The sequence below is a fragment of the Sarcophilus harrisii genome, chromosome 2 (assembly GCF_902635505.1).
Source record: "Sarcophilus harrisii chromosome 2, mSarHar1.11, whole genome shotgun sequence".
NCBI classification, from domain to species: domain Eukaryota; kingdom Metazoa; phylum Chordata; class Mammalia; order Dasyuromorphia; family Dasyuridae; genus Sarcophilus; species Sarcophilus harrisii.
Window position 1 is genome coordinate 134,692,490 of NC_045427.1, and position 12,072 is coordinate 134,704,561.

Consider the following 12,072-nt stretch of genomic DNA (forward strand, 5'->3'; position numbering starts at 1 on the left):
TATACCTTATTCCTTTCCATGGACTCCATGTACTTTGTGATCCAGTTACATTGGCCCCCATGCTGTTCCTTGCACAAGACACTCCATCTCCTGCTCAGGACATTTTTACTGGCTGTCCCCCAGCACTGGAATGCTCTCCTTTCATGTCTCCAGCTCCTGACCTCTTTGGCAACCTACAAGTCTTAGTCAAAATACCACCTTCTGTAATAAAACTTTCCCAGTCCCCCTCAGTGTTAGTGCCTTCCTTCTGAGGTGTTTTTCCCTCCAATATATCCCATATATATCTTTGTACATAGTTATTTATATGTGTTCTCCCCCAATTAGATTATGAGCTCCTTGGGAGCAGAGGCTATTTGTGTCTTTCTTTATATTCCCATCATTTAGCACAGTATCTGGTATATTTAATAAATACTTGTTGACTTAACTTGACATAGCCAGATGATATTAAATCATATGTAATTTTTTTATTTAAAATTCACATTAAAATCTACAGTCCATTAATGGGCACCTTTTTTTTTTTAACAAAATGAGTATTGTATCTTCATCTATGATCCCAGGGATATTGCATTCCAGCCTGGTCCCTGGCCAGTTAGTCTTTGTACTTGTCATATTGTCACATCCGTATACCTTGTCTCTTGAGGCCTTATGGGTGAGTCAATATCCTCAGGCTTATTGGTCTGCAGTCCTAATTTTGGGCCTATTAAATAATCTAAGTTGAAAACCAGTTTCCAGACCCGGATGAATCAGGTTCTGTGGAGAAGAGAATGTCCATAACTGGTATGTGAGCTGGAAAAAAGACAATTTCTGGAGTCAGTTATCTCCCCAGATTTAAGTAGATCTTCTAGGGCAACCTTAACAGGGCTCCTTAGCCTTCAGGAAGTTACCAACATAACTTTCAATTAATATTTCCTATAGTACACAATCACATAAATTGCAATCATGGAGAAGTAATTTACAGCAAGCAGAGTTGCTTACAGCAGATAGAATATACAGATAGAATATCTTGATCCATATTCTCCCCATATAGCCCATCATTTGTTTCTATATTCCAGGGAATCTTTCTAAATTTCCTAGGGAGAATAGGTATTGGTCTTGCAGGGCTTCAGTCACTCTCTGGGTTGATTTAATAGACTGGCAAATTACCCTTTTTTTTTTTTTAAACTTAGTGAGACAGCTAAGTATTAGAGTGGAGAGAAAAAATTTGGAATCAGTAAATCTCAAGTTCAGATTCTTGCAGCGGATTCTTCCTAGCTCTGGAACCTCAGAAGGCCATCTAACCTCTCTCAGCCTATTTCCTGACAGGATCATCATATTGATCAAATGAGATAACATGTAACTAAATAAGTTACATAAGATATATTATAAGATATGATATATTACTATAAAATCAAATACCTAGGTATCATTTTCATTAATTACTTGGTATAGGATGACCATCCATTATCATGCCTTTTCCCTGAACTTCTAAGCAGAACTCTGCCCTCCAGTTACCTCCCCGAATGAGAATATTAGGGTATCATTTCTCCTTTACTAAGCTTTTCCTCAGCTGAGACTTCTTCAAATAATCTCTCAGTTGAGTGAAGAACTAGTTGGGACACTCCATATGTTTATATTCAAGGTTTCCAGACAGATCTCTGCTTCAGACTCTCTACCCCATTATGCTCCCAACTTGGATAGTCTCCCCTCCCTCCTTTAAGCTTTCTTGTACGTATTGTTTTATATTAAAATGTAAGCTCCTTGAGAGTAGGGATTATCTTTCTTTATGCTTATAATTATATTCTCATATTTAGCTCAGTGTCTGCCCCATAGTAAGTCTTTAACTAATGCTTATTGATAAAAAGATGAAGAATTATTTTTCCTGATGGCATTATGCACACACACTGGATGTATTGACTCTATTGAACTTACCCCTAAGGCCTCTGTCTTCAACCTGTTTTTCATGGTGTAATTAAAACAGTCTGGCTATGGGGTTCCTTGAAGATGTAGTTTTAGACTTCTTGATGCTTGCCAAGGCTAGCACTAGTTTGAGCAGGATGTGGGTTATGTTCTTCCTGTCCCTTTCTAGAGGTAAAAAAAGTCTATGAATACCAGCTTCAAAGACTTGGTACTTTTGCACATGCTTTTCTGGCAAGCAGTTGAGTCAGTTTATCACCTTTCTTGGAACACATTGAATAGAGGGCTCACACTTACGGAAATCGCCTACCACCAGGGTTGATAGAACCTGGCCAGTAAAAGCCTACCTCCAGAATTTAGTCTGGCCCCAAGAGAGTCCAGGAGCCCACCAACATGGAGTGCTTTCTTAGATGGTAGACCTTTGGTGGTACCAATTGCCTTCTTTTTGTACTTAATATGGATTTGGTCATTGTTTAGTTCAGCACTCCATAGCACAATTTTATCCTTGAATTCCCATATGGTTTCTTAGAAGGGGAGCTAAGCTTGAGTCAAAGATCATGTTCTTTTTTCTTAGCCTTAGAAAAAAAAATCATTTTGTGTAGATATTCCTGCCACATCTATGTACTCTACCAATCATCCAAGGATACCTGATATAGAGAGCACTGGCTTAATACTATCATATTTACTTGGTTGCACTTTCTTGTATTAATGGTTTTCCTTCCTTCAGGTTACAGGCTACTTTTGCTACCTTCCACAGGATCACCAAAGTTTCTGATGGGTAGGCTTTCCAGATAGGACACCTACATCCAAGTTAGTCTTTCCTGGCTGATAATGAATGCTGAACTCATAGTTGGCCAGTGTTTGCATTTATCTCTGGCAGGTGTCATTCAATTTAGCACTTGTCAAAATATTATCCAGCGGATTATTACCCATCCATACTTAGAATTGAGACATACATTCTTGACACTTATCAGTGACAATGACTTTAGAGCCATGAATGTCAATGGAATGAATGTCAACCCACTGATAAGTGGGTAGAATAACAAATCTCTCTGTTGGCAAAGTCATAGATGGTGGCCATAGATTTCCTGGTATAAAACTGTTTCCAAGTCCCACAAGGCTTGCCTGGATCTGCAGAAGGCAGCGCTAATGCAAGTTGACCAAGTCCTTAAAAACCTCCTCACATTTCTTATCCCAACAATCTCTAACCAGTCCCAGAGAGCTTAGAGCAAGATTGCCCTGTTTTACCTTTTGTTCAACCCTTGGTTGAGATCATTAAGAGGCTTTGAGATAATGATATACAGTGCTCTTCACCCATCTCCAATAGTGGCCACAAAATCCTATGAAAGTATTTGGATGCAGTCAATTAAGTATTTTTATCTTTTCAGGGTCTCCTATGGGACTCACACACTGCAGAACTTAAACTTTTTGAGTGGCAAATTTAGACAAGAGGCTTCATCTAATACCTTTAGCAGTCTTTTCTTATGCTCTTCCAATATTTTTTCAAATACAATAGATTATCCAGGAACATAAGCACCTCCAGCCAACAATGCAGGTCACTCACTAAACTTTTTCCATGAATCACCAAAAAGTAGCTAAAGTTCCAGAAATCCTTGGTACACACACATTCAGATTAGTAGAACCCACTGGATGGGAGGTCCTCTTCTTTATCTTCAGCTGCCATAGAATTCTGATGGTATCCTTGATATAGACCTCAGACTGAAAACCACTGGTTGTCCAGCAGACAGTCCAAAACATCTTAAATGTATGACAGTGTTGCATTTCTGATTCAGAGTGACGGTCCATTCATATCCTGCTTTTCCCAGGCTCATTCTGTTCCATAATTGAGACTGAGACATCCACACTACGAACCAGTTAGTAAGTCATCTCCATTTCTTTTGACTAACAGCCCTTAAAAAGTTCAGAAATCACTAAATTGGATTATGTGTGTTTTCCCTGAGTAAACTTCTTATCTCACCCATGCAATGAGAATGTATCAGCTCTTAAAAAACTGGGTTTCTTACTCAGATTATCCTTTCAATCCTCAGACTCTGGAGAGTATCCAAATCCACCTTTGAGTTGGAAGTTCTTGGAGACTCTCAGCCAAATCCTGTGCTCTATCTTCCTATAAGCCTGTGCATAGGAGACACAAGGTGTTAGGATGTTTGGGGATAGAGCTAGCTCCGTGTAGACTCTGCCAGTACTTTGAAGAGTTTGGACTTGGTCCCAAACAGCTCTGAAACTCCAGAGATATTAGCCTACTCTGGATGGAGTAGAGTCATGATGTCCACTTTTGCTGAAGACACACTATTCTGGTTCATTAAACTGTTTTTGGTTTCTAATGTCACCTGTGGGACATAAGGGAGAGGGTTGGGAAGCAAGGAAAGCTTGTTTGTTTTTTGAATCTTGTTTCCTCTCCTGGAGGTTTCAACAGAACCCTAATTGACAGATTGAGATCTGGAGGCAGGATCTGCTGTTTTTATACCATCATCTGCACTTAATCTACAAATTCTTGAGAGCTACCTGATTATTTGAAGGCCTAATTGGCACTTATAATTCAGTTCTTGGTAATTTTATTACTTTATTAGCCCTCTTCCTATTAAACTGTAAGCTGTAAGACATTGCTTCTTGACCATCCATCTGATCTTTCCTTTAAGATTCACGTTGTCTCACCTACACAAAATCTTTACTGACCCCCCTTCCCAATTGTCAGTGTGTTTATTTGGTTCAGATTTGTGCTAAATGAGAACATATATTTAAAACTTTATACTACTCTGTAAATGCTAGCCATCATTATTATTAACCATGATAATATATATATATATACTGGGTATAATAAACTTAAGAATGCACTGACTTTTGTATGTTATTTCCCTCCGGTACAGTGCAACCTCCTTCAAGGTAGAGACTGTCCCATATTCCTAGCATAGTACCTGATGGCAGTTGTTGAAAAATGCTTGTTGAATGAAAAAAAAGTTTCTCGTGCCTAAATACATTTTTTAGTTTAAATAAATCCAATTTCCAAATGAACAAAATTCTCTTATGTCATATTACCACTCCCCCCAATATAGCAATACCTATTTCTTACTACCAATGGCCCCTGTCCAAGTAAACCAGCAGTATGCTAAAGACTATACCTAAAGGATCATTTGTTAGATTTCTTAGGATTTCTTGTTCAGACATAGGTCTACCTGGATATCTTCTGGGGTCCCTTCTAGTTCTGAGATTCTGTGGCATATGTTGGATTTTGAAAACCATCCATTAGGGATTCAAATAGCAATATTTTGATGATCCTAGAAGAGAATTAGAAGTATATTATTTGTGTGACATTAAAAAAAAAAAAAATTAGGACCACAAAGTTGAGTTACCAGGGCAGAAGAGTAGCCAGGGATTCCACTCATGTGTCAGTGAAAGATAGCCATTCCTACATCACAGCTGATGGGTTCTTACAGACTATCCTCAGCAGAAAGTTCCCATATAACAGAGGGTCTTAATTTAGGGTATGTGAACTTTTTTTAATGTAATATATATGTATTTATTTATACACATATATGATAACGATTTCAATAGAATTGGGTTTTTTGTTAATTTTTATTCTGTGCATTAAAAATTATTCTGATAGACTTCAAAGGGGCTCATGGTACTAGAAAAGTTAAAAGCCTCTGAGTAGCTACCTTGACTTCTGCCAGCTTTTCTATATAAATTTGTCAGGTTTGAATTGGTCAGCATTTAAAGACCAAGCATAAAGGTCAATGATTTCAAAATGAAAAGCTTAACCAGGCCACTGTGAAACTGTTTTTATAGTTATCCTAGAGGCTATGATTGGTCCTTTTAAACATTACTCTAGACACAGAATATTTTTATTAGGACAATTCAGGTGGGTGAATTCCTGATGGTAGGCGCTAGCTAAACAAGTAGAGGCAAGGGGCAAGAATGGGGATGTAGAAGTTGGGGAAAACAAAGGAAAGTATCTGGGAGGAATTTCCTCAATGGCCAAATTGAATATTTGAATGCTATATAAACAATGAACCAATAGAATTAGTATGATAAGTACTAAGTACTGAGAAGTAGCTAGGTAGAACAACGGACAGACTGCTGGGCCTGTCGGGTTATAAAGACCAGAATTCTGACCCTAGGCAAGTCATTTAACTTCTGACTGAGTTTTCACTTATGTAAAATGAGGATAATAATAGCACCTATCTTCCAAAGCTGTTGAGAAAATCAAAAGAGATAATATCTGTAAGCTTAAGGTCTAGCTTATAGTAGGCACTTAATAAATGCTTGTTCTCTTTCTTCCGGAGTATATAGTAAGCCCCTGGTTTTACTTATCCCCAATACAGCCTATGACTCACTAAGTATTTATAAACACTTACTTTGTGCCAGGTACTGTGAAAAATGCTTTATAAATATTAGCTTATTTGATCTTGAACAAAGTTTTTTGTTTTTACTATAGTCTGGCTCTCCAACAGTCTGAGGGACAGTGAACTGGCCCCTATTTAAAAAGTTTGAGGACCCCTAGTATAAAAAAAGCAGAGCCTCACTCATTACACAAATGTCAAGATCCTGCATAAGCTCTAGGAGTTGATGCTGTAAGTTTTGGTCATAAAATGGCCATTTTGGTTCCATTGTTAAGCACACAAAAAATTCTATATGTTTTATTTTCTTTATTACTGGGCCCTAAGATGCTGTTCCCAGTTAAGTTGAAAGGGACAAAAGAAGGCTAATGGTGCAGGATTAGTTTTTTTGATGCATGAGACCCTCCATCTTTGAGTCTATCTCTTTTATTTCATTGTTAATCCAGTGAACTTCAGCTTCTGGAAAACCAACTCTGAATTCCTTTGTTGGAGTCACTCAGCAGATCATTTCCCCATCAAGTCTACAATCATAACAAATTACCCCTTGATTTTTTTTTTTTTTTTACTGTATTCTATTGACATTATTCCCCAAAATAGGCTTCCATGACCTCTATTCCCAGGTATATAAATTGAGGCAGAATGAAATGAGTAGAACTATGAAAACAATATCTATTGATTACAACAATGTAAATGGAAAGATTAAAAACAACAAGACCAAACTGAATATTGTGTAATTATGATGGCCAAAATTGGCCTCAGAAAAGAGTTTAGAGAAGTATAACTCCCTCCCTCATTTGCAGAGGTGGAGGACTGTGGATATGTCGTGCAGGTAATGTCAGACATAGTTATGATATCTTGGTTTCACTAAATTTCAGAATTATTATTATTATTTTTTTATTTAATAGCCTTTTATTTACAGGATATATACATGGGTAACTTTACAGCATTAACAACTGCCAAACCTCTTGTTCCAATTTCTGTAGAAAAAGAATCAGACTCTGAAATATTGTACAATTAGCTTGTGAAGGAAATCAAAAATGCAGGTGTGCATAAATATAGGGATTGGGAATTCAATGTAATGGTTTTTAGTCATCTCCCAGAGTTCTTTTTCTGGGCATAGCTAGTTCAGTTCATTACTGCTCCATTGGAAATGATTTGGTTGATCTCGTTGCTGAGGATGGCCTGGTCCATCAGAACTGGTCATCATATAGTATTGTTGTTGAAGTATATAATGATCTCCTGGTCCTGCTCATTTCACTCAGCATCAGTTCATGTAAGTCTCTCCAGGCCTTATTTCAGAATTATTTTTATCTATTTCATTAAATGTTTGTCAATTATATTTAAATTAATTTTGAGTGATTGTTTAAAAATTTTTTGAGTTCCAAATTATCTCTCCTTCCCACTTCTTCCCCTTCTTTGATTGAGCAATTTGATTTTGATTATGCATGAGAAGTTATGCAAAACATATTTCCATATTAGCCATGTTGCAAGAGAAAACTCAGACAAATTTTTTAAAAATAAAGTAAAAAGAGGTATGCTTCAATTTGCACTCAGAGGTCATCAGTTCTTTCTCTGAAAGTGGATAGCATTTTTTTTCATCTTAAGTCCTTTGAAATTCTTTTGGATCATTATCTTGGTCAGAATAGCCAAGTCTTTTATAGTTGATAGTTGTTACAGTGATGCTATTAACCATGTTTTCCTGGTTTTCTCATTTTTTTCATTTTGTATCAGTTCATATAAGTCTTCCTGAGTTCTTCTGAAATCATTCTACTTATAATTTCTTATAGTAGAATATCATAATTAAGTATCACAACTTGTTTAGCTATTTTATCCAATTGATGGGCATCCCTTCAATTTCCAAATCTTTGCCACTACAAAAAGCTACTAAAATATTTTTGTACAAATAGCTCTTTTTCCCTTTTCTTTGATCTCTGTGGGATACAGACCTAATATCTGGGTCAAAGGATCTGCACAATTTTATAACCTTTTCAGTGTAATTATAAATTGTTTTCCAGAATGATTGGAGTAGTTCATAACTCCACTAATGATGTATTTGTTTTGCAGCTTTTCCACATCCCCACTAGCATTTGTCATTTTCCTTTTTTGCCATGTTAGCCAATCTAATAGATATGAGGTGATATCTCAGAGTTGTTTTAATTTATATTTCTCTAATCAGTAGTGATTTAAAACTTTTTTAATGTGACTATTAATAGCTTTTATTTATCTTTTGAAAAGTGCCTGTTCATATCCTTTGACCATTTATGAGCTGAAGAATGGCTCTTTTTTATATATAAATTTACTTCAGTTCCCTGTATATCTAAGAAATGAGGTCTTTCTCAGAGAAACTTACTGCAAAAATTCCTCCCCATTCCATTTCCTGTTTTCCTTTTAATTTTAACTGCATTGTATTTCTACTGTGATTCTATTCTATATGTAATTCTATATCCCAAAGAGGTCTTAAAGGAAGGAAAGGGATCCACATGTGCAAAAATGTTTGTGGAGGCCCTTTTTATAGTGACAAGAAACTGGAAACTGAGTGGATGCCCATCAGTTGAAGAATGGCTGAATAAATTGTGATATATGAATGTTATTGCATATTATTTTTCTATAAGAAACTATCTGCAGGATGATTTCAGAGAGGCCTGGAGAGTCTTACATGAACTGATGCTAAGTGGAACCAAGAGATCATTGTGCATGGGAACAAGAAGATTGTATGATGATCAATTCTGATGGACATGGCTCTCTTCAACAAAGAGATGATTCAGACCAGTTCCAATGATCTTGTGATGAAGAGAGGACTGTGTAAACTCAGTGTGGTTCACAACATAGCATTTTCACTCTTTTTGTTGTTGTTTGCTTGCATTTTATTTTTTCTTATCTTTTTCTGATTTGATTTTATTTTTCTTGTACAGCAAGATAATTGTATAAATATGTATGCATATATTGGATTTAACATATATTTCTACCATGTTTAACATATATTGGACTACTTGTCATTTAGAGGAGAGGGTAGGGGAAGGAGGGGAAAATTTGGAACACAAGGTTTTGCAAGGGTCAATGTTGAAAAATTATCCTTACATATGTTTTGAAAATAAAAAGCTTTAATAAAAAAACAATAATTTTGACTGTATCGATTTTGTTTGGGCAAAATCTTTTTTAATTTCATATAATCAAAATAATCTATTTAATTTCCTACAATCCCCTCTATCTCTTGTTTGGATGTAAATTTTTATCTTATCCATAGATCTGACAGGCACATTTTCCCATGCTCCCCTGAGATTAATTTTGATGTCTTCCTTTTTTTCTAAATCATTTATACATTTTTTACTTTATCTTGGCATACAGTGTGAGATGTTGGGCTATGACTACTTTCTCCTAAATTGCTTTCCAGTTTTACCAGCAATTTTTTGTCAAATGTTGATTTCTTACTCCAAAAGCTTGGTTTTTAGGATTATCAAACATTAGAGTTCTGTGGTCATTTACTCAGGTCTTCATTGAAAATCTCATTGGCCTTTTATGTTGTTGTAATTATGTGAATTGTTTTTCTGGTCAGCAGTTGATACAAGTCTCCACAGTTTTCTCTGAAACCATCACTTTTTCTTTTATGTACAATGATGCATATTAATATAATATGATTTGTTCAGCCATTCTCTGCCTTATAGGGACTCTCTTAGTTTCCAGTTCTTTGTCACTACAAAAAGAACTATGTCCAAAGGACTGTGGAACTGAGTATATCTTTTGATCCAGCAACGTCACTGTTGATCATAAAAGAGGGGAAAGGACCCACGTGTATAAAAATGTCTGTAGCAGTCTTTTTGTGGTACCAAGGGATTGGAAATTTAGTGGATGCCCATCAATTGGAGAATGGCTGAATAGGTTGTAGTGTGTGAATGTGATGCAATATTGTTGTTCCATGAGAAATGATGAGTGGGCTAGATGATTCCTGAAAGACCTGGGGGAAAAAAAATTACTTGCATTAATGCTGAGTGAGATGGGCAGAGCTCAAAGAACATTATGTGTTGATCAACTACGAATAGACTTAGCTCTACTCAGCAATGTGTTGATCCAAGACAATTCCAATAAACTTGGGATGGAAAATGCTATCAACCTCCAGAAAGAATACTATAGAGACTGAATGTGGATCAAAACATACTATTTTCACCTTTTTGTTGTTTGTTTTTCTTTCTCATAATTTTTCTCCTGATTTTTCTTGCACAACATGACAAATATAGAAATATGTTTAAAAGGATTGTACATTTATAACCTATAATAAATTTCTTGTTGTCCTGGGAGGGGGGAGGTGAATAAGGGAAAAAAAATTTGAAACACAAATTCTTACAAAAGTAAATGCTGAAGACATGTATTTGGAAAAATAAAATACTATTGGGGGGGGGAGTTGCTATAAATATTTTTTTGTATATATAAGTTCTTTCCCTCATTCTTTGATCTCTTTGGGATATAGACTGGCAGCATTACTAGGTCAAAGGATATGCACTATTTAATAACATTTTGGGCATAGTTCCAAATTGCCTTCTAGAATGACTGGACCAATTCACAGCTCCACCAACATGACATCAATGTCCTTGTTTTCCTGCATTCCCCCCAGTTGTTACTTTTCTCTTTTTTTCTTTTTATCAACACTGCTGATCTGATAGGTGTGAAGTAGAACCTCAAAGTTGCTTTAATTTGTATTTATTTAATTAATTGGTGTTTGGGCAACATTTATTCATCTAGCTATTTAAAAAAAAACTAATTTCATATCTTCTAACCATTTATCAATTGAAAAATAGCCATGTAGAGTCAATTTTACAAGAAATTGAAACACAAAAAATGTGAAATGACTTTTTCAAGGTCAAGAGTAATAAGTAGCTGAGACAGAACTTCAGATAAGGTTCTCTGATTCTGAATCCAGTTTGCAGATGGCACAAAGCTGAGAGATGTAGTTGTCATTTTGAACAATAGACTTATGTTAGAAGAAGATTACTGATTTTTTAAAAAGAGCTTTACAGCAGGGAGACACTTGAGATTAATGAAAATACATCACAATTTTCCAAATGCAACCCAGCCCATCTCTTCCTCTTATTCAATTCTGGGTCAAACTCATTGTCCATCTGTAGTACTTGTCCAAGATAAAAATGTCCTGATGAATTAATTCAATAAACTGTTCATTTAATACTCCTGTGGTTCTACAATCTCAATATTATGGATATTTACTCCAATAATGCAGACTGTAACCAGCCCCAATGATCTCTATCTTTTCTTTAATTCAATTTTATTTGTTGTTGTTGTTGTTGTTAGTTCTGAACTCTCTTCCTTCTCTCTCCTCTATTCATTGAACAAGCAAGAAAGAGAAAACCTATTATAACATGTAAAATCAATCAAAAATTTATCAAGAGTGCACTATGTGTCGGGCATTATGCTTAGCTTTGGGAATAGAAAAGAGGCAAAAGACAGTTCCAAGAAAAACAAATTCCTTCAATTAGCAATGTTTAAAGATATCTCTATGTATACATGTACTTATATATTTGTATATGTATATGCCTCAATCTGAGTTCTAGTTTCATCACCTTTGTATTTGGAGGTGGACAATATGTTTCATTATGTATCCTCTGAAGATTATTATGTATCCTCTGGGGCTAGTTATTGCACTGATGATTGTTCACAATTCTCATAGCTGTTTGTCTTTTCAATATTGTTGTCATTATATGAATTGTTCTCCTGATTCTTTTCCTTTGCATCAATTTATACAAATCTTCCCATTTCTCTGAAACCATCCCTTTCATCATTTCTTACAGAAAAAAACAATAATATTCCATCATATTCA

General features: G+C 35.7%; 1 protein-coding gene across 7 annotated transcripts in view; it reads right to left on the bottom strand.

Moving 5' to 3' along the window:
* Positions 1-509: 509 nt before the first annotated feature.
* HR (HR lysine demethylase and nuclear receptor corepressor) overlaps positions 510-12,072 on the bottom strand; it is a 43,388-nt gene continuing 31,825 nt past the window's right edge. The window contains exons 20-24 of one of the 7 annotated variants that reach the window (XR_002769161.2): positions 5,085-5,186; positions 3,918-4,026; positions 3,360-3,804; positions 1,909-2,061; positions 510-786 (exon numbers count right to left, since the gene is read on the bottom strand). The gene's annotated coding sequence lies outside the window, so the exon portion shown is untranslated. The remainder of the gene's footprint in view (positions 787-1,908; positions 2,062-3,359; positions 3,805-3,917; positions 4,027-5,084; positions 5,187-12,072) is intronic. The other 6 variants (XR_002769162.2, XR_002769160.2, XR_004231763.1 and 3 more) reach the window with 6 other exon arrangements.